At 39.4% G+C, this 19,052-nt stretch overlaps 2 long non-coding RNA genes across 6 annotated transcripts in view; one reads left to right on the top strand and one right to left on the bottom strand.

Moving 5' to 3' along the window:
- The window catches only part of LOC112646121 (uncharacterized), a 54,278-nt gene that overhangs the window by 32,764 nt on the left and 2,462 nt on the right, over positions 1 to 19,052 (top strand). For 4 of the 5 annotated variants that reach the window (XR_003127484.3, XR_003127485.3, XR_003127482.3 and 1 more), the window contains one exon: positions 1,113 to 1,214. This is a non-coding gene — a long non-coding RNA (uncharacterized LOC112646121). The remainder of the gene's footprint in view (positions 1 to 1,112; positions 1,215 to 19,052) is intronic. The other variant, XR_003127483.3, reaches the window with a different exon arrangement.
- LOC112646122 (uncharacterized) overlaps positions 2,173 to 19,052 on the bottom strand; it is a 59,521-nt gene continuing 42,641 nt past the window's right edge. The window contains exons 2-3 of the long non-coding RNA XR_003127486.3: positions 6,460 to 6,680; positions 2,173 to 4,163 (exon numbers count right to left, since the gene is read on the bottom strand). This is a non-coding gene — a long non-coding RNA (uncharacterized LOC112646122). The remainder of the gene's footprint in view (positions 4,164 to 6,459; positions 6,681 to 19,052) is intronic.

Genomic DNA, 19,052 nt, shown 5'->3' with positions numbered 1-19,052 from the left:
GGAATGGTGGGCCTTACAGGTCAAAGTGGTCTTTCAATGCTTTAGTTCCTTTAGTGCTAGACAGTGTTGCTTGGGGGAAGACTAAGGCTCTGAGTTTTGGAGATTCCAATAAATATCAGTAGATTGTGCTCCCTGCCTCCAATGCCCACTTAATTCTACTGAAAGCAGAAGTATCCCCCACCTCCTGCGAGGAGGCTGCTCTCCCCCTTTCTTTTTTTACACATTTTTTAAAAATTCAATTTGCCAACATATAGTATAACACCCAGTGCTCATCCCAGCAAGTGCCCTCCACAGTGTCCATGACCCAGTTACCCCATCCCCCCACCCACCGCCCCTTCCACAACCCTTTGTTTGGTTCCCAGAGTTAGGAGTCTCTCGTGGTTTGTCTCCCTCTCTAATTTTTCCCATTCAGCTCCTCTCCTTGCTCTTAAAATCCCTTTCACTATTTCTTATATTCCCCTTGTTTAAAGACCTTGCAATGACTTTACCTGAGATGGTTACCTTGTAAAATACTATTCTCAAGAAGACCCTCAAGAGCCACGCTGTCTACTCCTCATTATCTCTAGACCCATAACTGGATGAGATCTCAGCATAGCCTAGAGAGATCTCTACAAAGGTCTCACCTGGGGGGAGCCCATTTACATACCAAAACAATGATTATATTTTGTTAGCATTGGTAGAAGCCCAAGGAATATGTGTGGAGATGGATTCTGAAAAGTGTAGATCAGGAAAGTTACCTATCTGAAACCTGACAATATTTTTCTTTTGGAGGAGACTTCTAGTAATTCCATTCTAAATGGTAGATGTGAACGGTGACAACAGTAAATACAGGCCGAATCATATGGCAGGAGGTAAAGTTTGTCACCCCATCAGAGAGAAACCATAGCTGCAAAGGGATCATAGAGTAGATGGTTGAAGAAGGAAGTTCTGGACACCAACTCTGGTCTCAGGGACTGTCACAAACAAGCAAAGAAACATGTGTAAAATACATGCACAAGTTTTTCCTTGCTTTGCTATTTAAATATTTGCTTATAATAATTGCTGTGTAATTTCTTTTTTCTTTACCATCTTATTAAGAAATATTGGTGGTAAACTAAATATTTATTCTCCAGGGTAAAAGATGTTGAAAAATGAATAGAAGAAGAACCAGCATCAGCCAGAGATGGATACAGTGTCTGATGGGACCAGAGCCTTCCCTTTTGAGCATAAAGTGGGTATGTCTTGGTTTGCACAATGTAGAGCCATATCATGTTATATTGTTAAGTATTAGAAACGTATATACAGATAAGGAGAAGTTGAAGGGGCTGACATCCAGATGACGCTCTACTGGAATTTTGCAACTTTCTGGCTCCTTTCTATGTTCTCCCTATAGAACAGATGAGGAAACCAGAAAGTGCATCTTCCAGAATCCCTGGTCAGCACCTGGTTTACACTCTAATAAGGACAGAAGTGAAGCAGAAGCCACTTTTGCTCCTCTGGCAGTAGTGAGAAGATGTTTGGGCTTTGGTAGGCATGACGTAAAGTTTTGTACCAGCATCTGGGCAGATTCTCATGATATATCTGTCCCTGTGCCACAGACAACTGTGAACAACAATTTTGGCATATTTATGTACCTGACTTGGGTGGTCAGATTCCCTAAAAACTAGTGGTAACCTTGAGATCTGATAGTGGACGTCCTGACTTTTCTCCTCTCATCTTCGTACAGCATCATAAGCCCTGCTTTATTACGTCTCTTTATTTTATAAATACCTTTTAATTCCTTAACATTGTTTGATACACCAGTTTAGGAGATCCAGCAAAGTGATGAGAAATTCAGGTGGAACATGGAATGATAGATTCTATAAAGCCTAAACATAAGAATATGGGGGAAGTAGAAGGTAGCAGTGGACACTATGATTTTCCAGGCATCCCATAAATAATTCTAACTCATCCCTATAGTAAGAGCTTGGGCTCTAGAGGATAGCTTTTAGCTTGGATTCTAGCTCTTATTCTTATTCTTAACCCTGTGGGATGATGGATAAGAAAAGTTTCTTTACAGAGGCCCCAGTATGCTAATAATGTGTGAGTAATAAATTCCTAGGCCATAGCTCTATTGAGAATACAAAAGACCATTTACATAAAGGCTCAATGCTGAGGACAAAGTAAATCGTGAGTGTAGATAGCTTCTGTTATTTCATTTTAACGTACCTCAGGAAATGGAGCCTCAGAAAGAGAAAATGTACCTGTAATTATAACAGTTAATATCTGATAGAGCCAGAACTCCAAAATCTGTGCTCATTCTTCTATATAAGGCAACCATCCACATAGCTAATATGTGATAATTAACAGGCTCAGAGACTGTATGTTTTGCTGAGATACCAAGCAACTCTGAAATCTCATGGCTTTTAAGGGTGAATATTTGTCAGGGATTTGTAGGTTGTCTGTGGCTCTGTTGACTGGGTGCCATGTTTTTGTTTTGTTTTGTTTTGTTCTGTTTTTGTTTTTTAAATCTGGCACATCCAGGCTAAAGGAGCAGTAGCTCTCTTTTGAATGCAGAATCTCAAGATTCCTGGAAGAAACAGGCAATGCTTCTTAAAACCTCTTCTTGGAACCCCTACTTCTGCCTATATTCCTTTGGTCAAAGCAAGACAAAGGCCCAAGCCCACATGGGTGGGATGGGAAAGTAAACTTCTTCCATAGAGCTGGAGAAAATTGGAGGATGAATATTTGGTGAGCAATAATTCAATCCACCACCATATTACAAACCAGAGTTTTGTAATGCTTCTTGCTTTCTCCTTACTTTTCTTTGGTTTCCTCATTGTGCTGGATTATCTGTTTTAATTTGATAAAATTAAAAACGTGGGGTGATCACCACACGCATGTTTTGCAGTCTTTTTTGCATTGCCAGAAAGAAACCTGGGGATATATCTCTTAGAATCTTTATCTCTATGTGGTTCCAGGTTAGAGTCTCCCAAAGACAGGGCCAACAAGTGAAATTTGGAAAGCAAAAAAGAGAATCCATTATTATTATTATTATTATTATTAATTATTATTATTTTTATTATTATTGGTGGCAGTTTCACATAGCTACATGAGCATATGGCCAATATGAAGTTATAGTACCTTCTGGGCAAGGTCCTAGAAGTCACCTGTCTTGATATCATAGACAGCTGATGTTGGCAGTGTTGACACCATTTAGCTTCCAAAGATTTGCTGTGGGTACCGGGTGAGCTCTCTTGTTAATTACCTTCTTCTCGAAGCTTCACTAACAATTATTCTTAAGCCCTTCCAATGATTATGTAGGCTTTTAATGCCCTCTGTTAAAGCACTTTCTACTTGGAATGCCTAGAGTGGCTTCTCTTTTCTCAATGGAATTCTGATTTACATATTTCATATTCTATAAAAAATTTGGATATCTTCCTTTGTAATAAAAATGACCAGCTTTTGCCACCTCTGGGTTCTGAAGATCAACGCAATAATCATCAGGTAGGGTCTGCTTGGTGCATTTTTAAACAGAAAAAACGTGAAGGAGATCCTAATTTGGGTCCCTAAGAAATCAATGGCAAAACAATGTTTTGAGAAATACTAAACTTGTACTTGGTACGTATATTTTTCTCTCAGTATTTACATGGAATGAACCACAAAGGAAGAACCACAGAGCTCCAGTTCATCCTCCATGAGAACGAATGGTGACCCAACTTGTATGGCTAGAGATCTAATTCTTGTTCAGAGCTCACTGGTTCTGAGAGATCTCATGGACCCAGCAGTTGACTCACCCAGTCTGTACATCAGCTCCAGACCCTGCTTTATGTATCTCAGAAGGTTCTAGCAAATGTGTATAGTGAGGTTGCAGTCTTTAACCACTGAAGTTTCTGCTTTGTTTTGTGTTGAAGGGAGCTCAGGTGCACAGAATGGATTAGTCATAATCCTTGATTCATGGCACATTCATCCTCAGTCCATACCCAGGGCCTCTTGTCATTTAAGTATTTATTTGTCAATTAGTACATCTTAATGCAATCAGCATCCATGAACCCATCACTCCTAGATCTTGTGGAGGCTTTCCATTCTTCAATGTGCTCTGCAAAATGCTGGCAGAATTTTAGCAAATATAGCTATGTGATTTTTCCAGGGTCTCTTTAACTTCATCGCCTGATTTATACCATGGGTTGCATTTTCTGTCTTGTCTGTGAAAATAAGGAATAGACATTTTAAACCCCTTTTGGCAGAAGAATAATATCCTTCTGGTAGTCCAAACTATAATGGACCTATCTTGGGCAAAAATACAAATGCCCTGACATTTCTGCTTGCCACTATTAAAGCATCCCCTTGGCAATACCAGATTAGGGCATTTCTACATGATCAGTGTGGTACAGATTAAAGCCTTGGGAACTCTGTTTTGGATTAATAGCAGAAGAAATATTTGCTTTTCAATAGTAGATACTCACCCAAGTAATAAATGAATTAAAAACTAAGTAGTATTTAAATATTCTTTAAATGAGAGTACATTTGTTAAACTTTAATCAAAAGAAATTTTATATCAGAGGGCTTAACAAAATACAAATTTAAAAGCCATGCAAACAAACAATTATCTCACTACTTAGGCAAAATTTCAACTTTTTTAAAGCATGAATTTGAACCAATCATTAAATATAGAAATTGACATTTAAATATGTCAATTTGCTTACAAGCAAATTTAACAAAAAGTATATCATGTAAACAACAGAATGAAACAAAACAAAATCTGAGAATTCTAAAGTAAGTGGAAAGAAAAGCAAATGAAAGAATGGGATCAATTGAAATCTGAATTAAAAAGTACATTTTCTGAAATGATTGCCATGTAACCAAGAGGTATTCTCTAAAATGAATGGGGACCAAAATGCTCATTCATTAAGATTTATTTAGTCATTTCTAAAAGAGTTGACTGTTTTATATTACAGAGGGTCAGTTAATGTGAGAAGTCTCATAATTTACTTTCACTTGAATTCAACATAAGATGGATTGATAGATAGATAGATAGATAGATAGATAGATAGATAGATAGATAGATAAAGATAGATTCTCCACTGGGTCTTGAGCAGCTGGAAAGGAGTCTGAGAAATCTTGGAAAAATTTTCTACTCTGTGACTTTTCCTCCAGATTCAGGAGATCTGTCCCACCCTCCAGGAAGAAATAGCTAACCACCTTTTATCACGTCTATGGTAGAGCAGAAATTTCTCCTGTGGTGGACTGAACACAATGAGGACCTTGAAGAAAACCATGCATTTGCAACTAGTACCACAAACCAAACACATGAATGGTTCAGTGATCTTTGTTCTTACAGCCACACCTACACCTTCTCCAGCCACAGCTCATACTCAGAGATTTACACTTCTCTATATCCATGAGGTAACTTGGTCTTCACCTCATCTAACCTTCTAGGCAGCGAACAAAACCACCTTTACTAAACAAAGTATCAACCCTTTTCCTTTTATTTTCACTTGCATTCATGTCTTCAAAGGAAGTACTGTTGTTGTTTGACTTTTATAGATGTAAAACTGAGGATTGGAGATTGTGTGATGTATCTATAGCTAGCTTTGCAGTGACTAAAGGATGGAGCCAAGGAGGTAAATATGAATCTTTCTCTAAACCTCATATTTTGTGTGTGTGTGTGCTACACTTGAGCACCAATTACATTATCCTCCCAGATACTCAACTCTTCCATGGATGGACAGTGGTCAACCTCAGAAGGCAGCTTGACTCTTCTCCAGCCAAGTGAAATTATTAGAAGAATCTTTCTGTCATTTTCACCCATTGGTTTTGCCCTTTGGAAGTAAAAGAGAAAAAAATAGTGTACCTTTCCTTTACATGACAATCTTCAAGTATCTGAAGACCCCTATAGGGCATTCTAGGTCTGATGTCACCATAGACCCACAAGTGGCCATGGTTGCCACCACAAAAGATCTCCTATGACAGCTGAACATACACAGTCTCTAGGGTTGAATCAATCATAACTCTGTAGTGTGACTTCCAGAAACACTATGTTTTTTCTCTAGATGTTGGTCACTGATCAAAGAGGGTGAAATAAATCCATCTTCAAGTCTCTCTGTAGACTTGAATACTGCAGAGGCAATGGGGGGGACTTTTCTTATTTTTAATAGTGAGTCTATAGAGATGATTGTTGCTTTGAAGACAAGCTACTGCCTAACCCATATCCTAGGAAAAGAAGCCCAAATCAGTGAAATAGGATCTCTGGATCAATCCTGGGCATTATTCTTTCACTTTTGTGTTTCTGTGCCAACATTTGCAGCACATTCAGTACATATTTATTAATCATCTACTATTTGATGACTGCTATTCCGGACACTGAACTCAACAAAATTCCTGTCCTGGTGGACCCTTCATCCTAAACAAAAAGAAAGAAGAAAAGAAAAGATTCCTAGGAAATGTAGGAAGCATGTAAAATTCAAAATGGGTGGTCAGAGAAGGTGTCATTGCAGTTACCTTTAAGCAGACCCACAGGTGACAAAGGAGTGAACTGTAGGTCCATGTAGGGAAGAAAGAAGACTCAGCTGAGGCACCAGGGATGGGGCTGTCTGTGAGGCTAAAGTTCAACCAGCAAGGAGGCATATGGTCCAGATGAGTTCAGGGTGGTGTTGGGGGCCAGATGGTGTGGAGAAGTGGTTCCCAAAGTGTAGTCCACAGATTCGGGGCATCCTCAATCACTTTAAGAAGATCCAAGAAAGCAAAGCAAGTTTTATAATACTACTGAGGTATTATTTGCTTCTTTTTTTTCCTATTCTTTTCTCACTAACATATGATAGAACTTTCCAGATACTACACAGTGGGCAACATTGCAACAGAGTGAATACAGAAGCACATAAGAGAATCCAGCCCTCTTCCACAAGCCAGGCATTAAAGCATTTTGCAATACTATAGTGTTACTTTTACTGCTGATTTTTTTTTGTTTGTTTGGTTTTGGAAAATGCAGCTATTTTCAGAAAGATGTTGTTTGTGGTAATAGGTAAAGGCTTATTATGGTTATTTTTCAATGAATCAATACATATGTTTTTTAAATTCTCAATTTTAATTTCTACTCTGGCATGGATTGATAGATGCAAAGCACAGAAATAAAAGTTTCTTGGTGCCCTCAATCACTTTTTAAGAGTTTAAATGGGTCTCAAGTCTACATGGTTAAGAACCACCGGTGGAGGGCTTGAGAGGCTGGGTTGGTGATTTTTGTCTTTTGGCACTGGGTGGTTTTGAGCAGGGGAGTGATAAGAAGGAGCCCACGGGACCAGTGTGACCGATGACTGGGAACAGGTTGAAGTGGGCAGCAGTGAGAGAGAAAGGAGAGAAGCAAGAAGGCTAGTCAGGAGGTCCCCATAGTGGTCTAGCAAGTGGTGTTGGTGCCTTGGACCAGCTAGAAAGCAAGGGTGGGGGGATGAGGGTAATGAGGGTGTGGGGGGTGAGAAACAGTCTCATTTCTGGATTCATCTGAAATAGTGAGCCAACAAGCATCTTTGTTGAGAGGCTAAATGTGGAATGTGCAAGTGATATAGGAATCAAGGGATCTTCTACAATTTTTGTTTGTTGGTTTTTGAGGAAAGAATGGTCATTAACTGGGGTTCCCCATGGGATTACTTCCCAAGTAATCCAGGGTGCAGAGACTTTACTTGTAGTATCCCCACATCTTGCCTCGGAAAGAATGTAGAAGGTTCAGGAACAGGAAGAGTGGCTTTGCCTATAGAAAGAACGAGCTGGGGGCCTGGGAGTGGGGTTTCCTGTACAGTCATGCTAATTTGGTTTTGCCACCATGGAAGAAAAATCAGACAGTCCTGAAGACATGTTCAAGGTTTTCCCATGTGCTCAGACCCTGTCTGTACCTTGGCGGGGATGGGGAGGGGGGATGTTGCTGAGGCAGGGAGACATGTCACAGCTCTGGAGTATGCCCTGCAGGGCTGGGAGTGCTGTGTGCTGTCCTGGCCCTGGGGGACGGCCCTTGCACCCCATGGATCCCTTTCTTACAAGCATGGCACCAGACTTCTTCATCTCAGGATTGTGTGACTCTGAATGTCTCTGTGGCAGCATTGTGTCAGGGGGACAAGAAGCATGTGCAGCCTCAGTGAAATCACATGCACAGAGCTAACATGCCTGGGATGCCACCAGCCCAGGGCTCTGGCCCCTTTCTCACTTCCTGCTGGTCCATGAGCAAGCAGAGGTGACAGGGCTGGGGCCACGTGCTTCAGCAGAGATGGCCTCCTGGCCCATTTCCTCCACTGACTGAAGCTGCAACACCCGTGCCCTCTCTCCCTCCCTCTCTCTGTCTCTGTCTCTGCTGTGTTTCTGTCTCTATCTCTTTTGTGGCATGAGATAAATAATTGGCCAGTGTCCATAGTAAAAACAGAACAATAGTACATAAGCTTTATTTTCTGTTCCATCAGAAAACCAGGTTAAATTTTTATACCGCCTTAAGGTAATTCTTCCCCCTTCCCCTCCTCCTCCCTCTCCTCTTCCTCCCTCTCTCCTTCTCCACCTGCCACCCGCTCCTCCCCCTTCTCCTCCTTCACCTTCTTCCTCTTCCTTATTCTCCTCCTTCACCCTCCTCCTCCCTCTCCACATCCACCTCTTCCTCTTCTTCCCTCCACCTCTACCTTCTCCTCCCCCTCATCCTTCTCTTTCCCCTTCTCTTCTCCACCTGCCTTCCCCTCCTCCTCTCTTCCTCATTCACCATCCTTTTCCTCCTCCCCCTCCTCCACCTCTTACTCCTTCTTCCTCCTTCTCCTTCTCTTCCCCCTCCCTCCTCCTTCTTCACCCCTTCTTCCTCCCCTGCTCCTTCTCCTTCTTTCTACTATTATCATTTTTTTCCCATTAAACTGGAACCTAAGGCAACCAAACACCTTTGCTCACTCATCACCATCATCTTGCCTGAGTTGGGTTTGAGACATGTGCCAGTCAGTCAGGCTTCTCCAAAGGAACAGAATACACAAACTTGACCCTTGAACAACATTGGAGTTTGAGATACTAGCCTCCTGCAGAGCTGAAAATTTGTGCATAACTTTTGATTCCCCCAAAACTTAGCAGAAGCCTTAATTATAGCATAAGCAGGCAGTGAACATGTATTTGGTATGTTACATGTATTATATGTCATGTTCTTACAAATAAGTAAGCTAGAGAAAAGGAAATGTCATTAAGAAAATAATGAGGAAGAGAAAACACATGTACAGTACCATACTGTATTTTGAAAACCATCTGCATACAAGTGGACCCACGCAGTTCTAACAATTGGGTACCATAGCCAGTTGGCATGGAGAATTAACCATCACGCAACAACAAAATGGCCTAGTTCTGGGGAAGAAGATCAGGTTTTACTTCCAACAAAGCAACAACAGGAGGTAGCTGGCAAAGAAGGCCTCTGACTTAAATGGGTTTGGGGGCAGAAATGGAAAGAGAGGCCATCCCCATAATATATTCCACTGGAAAGGTGATCTGCATTCTGAAGTAGACACATGAGTTCATAGGACCAATTCCCTCCACAGGTGCAAAATCATTTCATAGATGAGCCACCATGCAATCTGGGTTCATTTCAATGTGTAGGCAGCCCACCAGGAAAACATCTTGCAAAGTTGCTAGATGGTACCAGTTGAGGTTGCACAAAGAAAGAGATAGAGTTCCAGCCACCCCATTCCCCATCCTATGGACCAAAGATATTTTACCAGCCAGTTACTAAGAAAGCGAGCTGAGCTTTCATAGGTTGGTTCCTAACAGACACTCTTACCCTGCCTCTAACGTGTCCCTAATCACCACTCCTGTTGCTTATTTCGTGTTTAACATCCCTAGTCTTACTCAAACAGCTATACAAGCAACTGGGTCAGAGTCACAGTAGATGTCCTTCTCCCCTTCCTTCTCCTTCTATGGAATCAGGGTGTATCTTCACTGTATCCCCGGAAGCAACTTCCTAACTTCAACCCACAGCTTTGTATAATAATATCCCACGCACCCAAGCTCCCCACCTTACAGCTGAGTTTTGTGCTCTCAATGGTATATAGGACATGGACAATAGACACTTGATGTTATCATGACAGTTGTCCGGGTATTGGTATGATATGGGGCTGGAAATCAGACGAATCCAGGACTTAAGAAAATTTAGGATCCCAAATCACCAAATGAGAGGGAAGATTAGCTGATGACCCCAGAGGTCAGGCCAGGAAACCAAATCCTAAGTACCAGGAACCTAAAAACACAACCAAGTGAATGGAAAAGAAGATGATGTTCAGGCAGGCACAGGTTTTCAAAGAAATAATCCTGAGTGTGAACCACAGGTCAAAGACAAAGAAATCCTGGCAAGGTAGTGGAAGCAGAAAACAAAGTGACATGAAGACATCTGCTTTAGTCTGGATTGCTTCCTAGAGGCACTCCGTGTCACTTCTTATTTCTTGATGTCTTAAAAGGAACACCTGGTACCTGACAGGCAGAAATGATTCCTCAAAAGGGCACAAGATGGAGGAAGTTTATTGGACTTGTAATCAAGACAAAAGCTTACCTCAAAGGTTTCCCAGTGCCCCTTTCACAGACACTTCAATTACTGGAAAGTGAAGGGCAGGTTCCTTCCACAAAATAGCCCTTTCTGGCCACTTCAGAGTTCTGAAACACTACCTCCAAATCACGCACAAATTAACTGTGGCCACTGGCTATTAATTGTGATAATGGTGCCTCTCCCTCTAGGGACCTGTGAGTACTTCACGCTGAAGTGAGCAAATGGTCCTGTCTGGAACATTGTCATGGGCAACTGTGAGAAGAAGCTGCAGGAATTGAGAAGCCCTAAAGGTCAAGAAAGGGACATTCACTAGAAGTGGCTCTGGAGAATTCTCAGACATTCTGTGGGCATCTGGAAGGAGGTGGATTTCTCCCGAGTAAGGGGGGAGTTGAGTCAGAACAATATTTTTGTACCAATGTTGGGTTTTTTAGAATTTTATTTTAGAAGACTTTTATACTTCAAGAAACATCGAGAAGATAGTACAGTGTTCCCATATATCTCCTCTACGTATCCCCCTATTATTAACACTTTATGTTAGCGTAATGCGTTAGTTATAATAAGTGAACCAATATCAATACGTTATTAACTAAAGTCTGTGCTTTGTTCAGAATTCCATAGTTTTTAACCTAATGTCCGTCTTCTATTTGGGATACCATCCAAGGTGCCACATTACATTCAGTTGTCATGTCTCCTTAGGCTCCTTATGGCTATGGTAGTTTCTCAAACCCTGCTTGTCTTTGATGACCTTGATGACTGAGGAATCTTGTAAAATATATTGCAGGATGGCCCTTTATTGGAATTTGTCTGATGGTCTTCTTATGATTACACTGGGGTTATGAGGTTTGGGGAGGAAAATCACAGAGATAAAGTGCCATTTCCTTCACATTAAATCAAGGGTGCATACTATCAACATGATTTATGACTGTTGATGATGACCACGATCACCTGACCAAAGTAGTGTTTGTCAGGTTTCTCTACTATAAAGTTATTTTTCTTTTTTATTCCTTTCCACACTGTACTCTATGGAAAGAAGTCACAATGCACAGCTCACACTTCAGGAATAGAGAATCACGCTCCACTTCCTTGAAGGTGGAATAGCTACATGTATTATTTGCAATATTTCTGCATGGAAAATTTGTCTCTTCCTCCTCATTTATCTGCTTATTCAATTACTTATGTTTGCTTGGGCTCATGGATATTTATTTTATACTCTGGGTTATACTGTTGGAAATAGTACTGGGGAATACTGTTTTATCTACTTTCTGGCTTCGATTATTCCAGTGTGAGCCATTGGGAGACTTTTCAGTTGATCTCTGTGGTTTTCTGAAATGTCCCCACCATTGAGCATTTTTGGTTTTGTTTGTTTGTTTTAGGGGGGTGGTATTTCCTTACTATCTCTCATTACAAGATGCTTGGGTTCATCTTCTGTATTTTCTGCCCTAGTCCTAGAATCAGCCACTTTTCCAAAGAGCTTCATTCTTTTTATCGGAGAATGGTATTAAAAACCAAGATTTGGATGATAGGTGTGCTCACTACTATTGGGGTGTGGTTGCTTCATAAACTTCTTCCTGACCTTTGTGCTGCCACAGCAAGGAAATATATGTGTGTATTCCAACTGATGAACATAGACATACTGTGACATATTTCTATGTATAACCATCTTTATATTCATGTAAACATGAATTTTTACTACTAACTCTAACACTAATTCATTACCACATTGATTATTCTAGCCTCCTCCCCTTGTTGATCTGTAAATTTCCACTCCAACAGTGAGAAACCTGACTCACACCAGCCTCTAACCATTTACTTGTTCATTTCAGACATCAGTGGACAGCAACATCAGAATTGGTAACTCATACCTCTGTGGTAGGCATTTGTGGATATACACTGATCATCTCTAGTATAGAGCTTAGGTACAGTTTCTTTTGGCTTTAATTTTACGTACTTCACTGATTTCTAAAGTTATTTGGACCAGCATATTTTCTCTTGACCCACTTCACTGAGGTTGTTTTATGCATTTATAATACATTTAGATTATTTGTTACATTCTACATTCTATCTGGGATCCTCTGTACTCTTAAATTATTTGTTTTGATGTATATAGTTTCAGGTTCATATTTTATGCAGTAAAGTTCTATGGGTTTTGAAAAATGCCTAGTGTCTTGCATTTGGTAATAACAGTAGCATACTGAATGGTTCACAACCCTAAAAAAATCCCCTATGTTTCAATTCCCTATGCTGAGTCAACCCTCCTCTCTTTCTTCTGGAACTCCTGTCTCTGGGAACCACTGTTCTGTTTCTAATCTCTATAGTTTTGTCTTTTCCAGAGCATCATGCAATTGCAATCACTCATTATGTAATTTTTAACAGATTAGCTTCCTTCACTTAGCAATACACAGTTAATATTTATCCATGGTTTCCTTGTGTCTTGATAGCTCATTTCGTTTTATCATGGAAAAATATAGCATTGTATGTATATACCAGTTTATTTATCCATTCATCTTTTGAAGGACATGCACATGTAATTTGTATGTATCTTGTTAGATTTATACTTCTTGTACCTAAGTATTTCACTTTTGGGGGCGCTATTGTAAATAGTAATTTTATATCCAAATTCCTATTGTTCATGCTGGAAAATAGAAACACAGTTGACTTTTGTGTATTAACCTTGTATCCTGAAAGCTTGAAACACTCATTTGCTAGTTTCAGAGGTTTTTGTGGAATCTTTTGTACTTTCTACATAGACAATCACATCAGCTGTGAATAAAGGCAGTTTTGATTTCTTCCTAAGGCAGTTTTTATATCTGTCTTTCTGTATATATTATTTATATGTATTATATTATATGCAATAATATATAAGATATACATATCATACCCTGTTCTTGTTTTATTGCACTGGCTACAGCTTCCAGTACAATGTTGACTAGGAGTGGTGAGAAGGGACATTCTTGCTTTGTTCCCAATCTTAGGGAGGAAGCATTCAGTTTGTCACCATTAATTATGATGTCAGCCCTAAGTTCTTTGTAGATTTTATTTATCAAATTGAAATTATCTCTATTTCTATTTTGGTAAGACTTTTCTTTTAAAGATTTTATTTATTTATTCATGAGAGAGAGAGAGAGAGAGAGAGAGAGGTAGAGACACAGGCAGAGGGAGAAGCAGGCTCCATGCAGGAAGCCTGACGTGGGACTCGATCCCGGGTCTCCAGGATCAGGCCCTGGGCTGAAGGCAGGTGCTCAACCGCTGAGCCACCCAGGCTGCCCCTATTTTGCTAAGACTTTTTAACATAAATGCGTGTTATATTTTGTCAAAAACATCTAAAAGCTTTTCTGAATCAATTGATATGATCATATGACTTTTCTTCTCGAACTTGTTGATGTGGTATGTTATATTGATTGATATTCAAATATTTAGCCAGCCTTGCATGCCTGGAATAAATCCTACTTAGTCATGGGTATAATTCTTTTTATACATTATTGAATTTGCTACGATTTTGTGGGTTATTTTTACAATTGCATTCATTAGAGATATTAAGTCTGTGGTTCACCTTTCTTGTAATGTTATTATCTTGTGTTATTATTAGGGGAGTGCTGGTCTCATAGAATGAATTAGCAAGTATTTATTCTTCTATTTCTGCAAGAGATTGTGAAATATTGGCTTCATCCATTCTTTAAATATTTATGAGAAATTATTTGTGAAACCATCTGGACCTTGATTTCTTTTTTTCTTTTTTTGGAAGGTTTTTAATACTGACTCAATTTATTGAACAGATATTAGCCTATTGAGATTATCTACTTCTTCTTGTATGAGTTTTGGTAGCTTGCATCTTTGAAGGAATTGGTTTATCTATGTTATCAAATCTGTAGACATAGAATTATTCATAATATTCTTTTATTATCCTTTTAGCATCTACAGGACCAGCAATGATGACCCTTCTTCATTTCAGATGCTGCTAATTTGTGCCATCTCTCTTTTCTTTTTGGTCAGACTGACTAGAGGTTTGCCAGTTTTATTGACTTTTTCAAAGAATCACTTTATGATTTTATTGACTTTATTGCTTTCCTCTTTTCAATTTCATTAATCTTTGCTCTAATTTCTTTTCTTCTGCTTGCTGTAGGCTTACACTGCCTTCTCTATTTTACCAAGGTGGAAAGCTTAGTTTCAGATCTTTCTTATTTTCTAATGTATACATGTAATGCTATAAATATCCCTTTAAAGTACTGCTTTTGATACAACTCAGAGAAGTTAATTATTTGTATTTTCATTTAGCTCAAAATATTTTTACGTTTGGTTTGTGAGTTCTTCTATGACCAATGTGCTATTCACAAGTGTGTTATTAAATTTTAAATATTTGGAGATTTCCCATCTCTTTTTCTCTTGTTGAATTCTAGTTTAATTTCATTGTGGTCTGAGAATATGTTTTGTACGGGTTTTATTTTTAAAAATGTGTTGATGTGTTTATGGCCCAGAATATGCCCTGTCTTGAGGAATGTTTCATGTTAGCTTCAAAGCAGTGTACATTTTCCTCTTTTTGGATGGAGTGTTCTATAAAAAAACTAGATTAATTGACTGACAATTCAGGGCAACTATATCCCTCTGACTTTTCTGCCTACTTGATCTATCAGTTCCTGAAGAGGTATGTTGAAGTTTACAACTATAATATTTCATTTTTCTATTTCTCCTTGAAGGTCTGTCAATTTTTGCCTTACCAATTTTGATGCTTGGTTGTTTGGTGCATATGCATTTAGAATTATGTCTTTTGGAGAATGAAGTGTCTTATTATTATATAGTGCCCCTTGTTACTCCTGATAATTTCTCTTGTTCTAGCGTCTGCTTTGTCTGAATTTAATATAGCTACTCTGGCTTTCTTTTGATTAGTATTAACATGATCTATTTTTCTTCACTACTTTACTTTTAATCCATTTGAGTCTTTGTGTGTTTTTTTTGTTTTTTTTGTTTTTTTTTTTTTTTTTTTTAGTCTTTGTGTTTTAAATGCATTTCTTACAGACAAACTATAGTTGGCTTTTTAAAAAAGGTTTTATTTATTTCCTCATGAGAGATGGTGAGAGAGAGGCAGAGACATAGGTAGAGGGAGATGCAGGCTCCCTGCAGGGAGCCCAATGTGGGATTCAGTCCCACGACCCTGGGATCACGCCAGAGCCAAAAGCAGACGGTTCAACCTCTGAGCCACCCAGGTCCCCTTCTTTTTTTATTGAGGGCTGTTTTGACCATACTTTTACCTCTACACTGGTACAATTCAATATAAATATGTTAACTCACAAAATTGTGTAAGATAATGTTATTATTCCCATCTTATACATAAGAAAATGGGGACTTCCAGCATTCCAACATGCCTAACAAGGATGGCACATAGCCCAGTGGGTAATAGTACTTGTCTTTGCCATTTGCTGTATGTGTGATCCTCTTCTCAATATCATTTTCCTCAGCCATAAAATGAGAATGATGGTAACAAGCCTATAGCTGATGATTAAATTATGTTAAATGCACTTAAAGTAGTAAAGCATCTAGAAGAGCATGTTGCACTGGGTATTAAAAGAAGAGAAAGAAAAATAAAGCCCTAAGCTTTTCCTGGATCAACATCTGCCTTTGATTCTGACTTTATCTGAGCCTGAAGAATATGAATAGAATAAACTTCTGAAATTTGTTGAGTAGATTAAATGAAATATTACCTTTGAAACACATGCTAAGGAGATGAGCATCAGGTGAGTGTTCAGCAAATATTGTCTATGGCTATAAAAATGTTTATCAATGTGCTTTCCCACATTTCACTCTTATGAATATTCCTGGAATGACCATCCTTTCACACACGAACATATCATTATGTGAGAATGGTTTGTTTGTAGACTAAAATTAGAGAAGTGCTATTGCTGGGTCAAAGGTAGGGATGTTTAAATTTTGAATAGAAATTTTACACAAGCCCGTTCACGTTCAGAGTTACTATTGAAAGATATGAGTTTAGTGTCATCATGATATCTATTCAGTCCTTGTTTTTGTGGATTGTTCCACTGGACTTCTTCTTAAAGGGGAATTTTAAGAGTCCCCCTTAAAATTTCTTGCAGAGCTGGTTTGGAGGTCACATATTCTTTCAGTTCCTGCCTGTTTTGGAAGCTCTTTATCTCTCCTTCCATTCTGAATGAGAGCCTTGCTGGATAAAGTATTCTTGGTTGCATGTTCTCATTGAGGACCCTGAATATATCCTGCCAGCCCTTTCTGGCCTCCCAGGTCTCTGTGGAGAGGTCTGCTGTTACCTTAATATTCCTCCCCATAAAAGTCAGGGATTTCTTGTCTCTTGCTGCTTTAAGGATCTTCTCTTTATCTTTGGAATTTGCAAGCTTCACTATTAAATGCCGAGGTGTTGAACGGTTTTTATTGATTTTAGGGGCGGATCTCTCTATTTCCTGGATCTGAATGCCTGTTTCCCTTCCCAGATTAGGAAAGTTTTCACCTATGATTTGTTCAAATACATATTCTGGCCCTCTGTCCCTTTCGGCGCCCTCGGGAACCCCAATTAAATGTAGTTTTTTCTTCCTCAAGCTATCATTTATTTCCCTTAATCTATCCTCATGGTCTTTTAATTATTTGTCTCTTTTTTCCTCAGTTTCCCTCTTTGCCATCAACTTGTCTTCTATGTCACTCACTCGTTCTTCCACCTAGTTAACCCTCGTCATTAGGACTTTAGCTTGGATTACATCTGATTCAATTGATTTTTAATTTCTGCCTGATTGGATCTAAATTCTGCAGTCATGAAGTCTCTTGAGTCCTTTATGCTTTTTTCTAGAGCCACCAGTAGCTTTAAAATAGTGCTTCTGAATTGGCTTTCTGACATTGAATTGTAATCCAAATTTTGTAACTCTGTGGGAGAGGACTGTTTCTGATTCTTTCTTTTGAGGTGAGGTTTTCCTTCTAGTCAATTTGCTCAGTGCAGAGTGGCCAAAAACAAGTTGTATTGGGAAAAGGAGAAAAAGAGAGGAAAGAAGGAAAGAAAAGAGAAAAACAAAAAAGAAAAAAGGAGGAAAAAAAGAAAAAAGAGAAGAAAAAGAGAAAGAAAAAAAGGGTGGGGGAAGCAAACAGAAATCAAAAAGCAAAACAAAACAAAACAAAACAAAACACGGGGGAGTATCTTCTGTTTCTGTATACTTTAAGTCCCTTGACTTCCCTGGAACTTGTCCATATAGCTGGTCTTCTGGGGGAGGGGCCTGTTGTGCTGATTTTCAGGTGTTAGCGCTTGGGGGAGCTGCTCTGCCCCCTGCCTGGTGCAGGGCTCAGTGGGGGTTGTTTACCCTGTGAAGCCCCAGGAGTAACAACCACAGTGGTGGCGGCCAGCTCTGGAGCCCTGGAGTCTGCTCCCGCAATAACTACAGAGCTCTCCGTCTGCAGGGCCTGGAGGCTCCGGGGCGGGACCGCTGATCTGCTCAGCTTCCTGCAGGAGCGTCCTTGCGGTCCTGGGCCCTCCTGGCCTCTGCCTAGAAATGACAAATACCCACCATTTGCTTCAACGTGGATGGAACTGGAGGGTATTATGCTGAGTGAAATAAGTCAATCGGAGAAGGACAAACATTATATGGTCTCATTCATTTGGGGAATATAAATAATAGTGAAAAGGAATAGAAGGGAAGGGAGAAGAAATGGGTAGGAAATATCAGAAAGGGAGACAGAACATAAAGACTCCTAACTCTGGGAAACAAACTAGAGGTGGTGGAAGGGAAGGAGGGCAGGGGGTGGGGGTGAATGGGTGACCGGCACTGAGGGGGGCACTTGACGGGATGAGCACTGGGTGTTATTCTGTATGTTGGCAAATTGAACACCAATAAAAAATAAATGTATTAAAAAAAAGAAATTTTACACAAATGTCCCCCTAAGAATTTCACCATTTTAAACCCCTCACAGACAATGTTTGAGGATGCCTGTTTTCTGTACACCTTCACCAACACAGGGTGTTATTAACCCTTTGCATTTTTCTGTCAATATACAAGTTATATTTTATTTTAATTTGTGTGTCTTTATTTATTGGTGAGATTAATCATATTTATATGTCCTTCGCCTTATTCATGTTGTGTACCCATTTTTTCTTTAGATTTCTTTGAATACCTGTTATATGCTGGGCATGATCTCTGAGCAGCAGGAATATGCTGGTTATCAGAACAGATGAGATTTTTGCTCTTGCCAACTGAGGTTGTTTCCTGATTTTTGTTTGTATTGATTTTTAAAGGCTCCCTGTGTATTTAGGAAACATCTTTGTCTATGATGTGTTACAAATTTGGGGGAGAAATGACATTTTTAAGGCATAGGCTGATACAGGACATCTTTTCAAAGTATAATAAAGTATAAATTCTCAGGAGGAGCAGAAGCAGTTATTTCCAAATTGGAGGCAGCAGTTACAATTGACTGTTAATGATTTTCCTGATTCACCAGAAAGAATCAGATGTTAAGTTCCTTAATACATTCTTAATGAGAGCTGGTCAGGGACAAGAGAGGCGAGGTCATCCTAGAGTTTTGAATTAATGCCCTAGTTCATAGCAATTCTTTCTTTTCTTCT

This window comes from Canis lupus, chromosome 6 (assembly GCF_003254725.2).
Source record: "Canis lupus dingo isolate Sandy chromosome 6, ASM325472v2, whole genome shotgun sequence".
NCBI classification, from domain to species: domain Eukaryota; kingdom Metazoa; phylum Chordata; class Mammalia; order Carnivora; family Canidae; genus Canis; species Canis lupus.
Note: the sequence above shows the minus strand (reverse complement) of the source record. Positions and strands in the feature narration are given on the sequence as shown.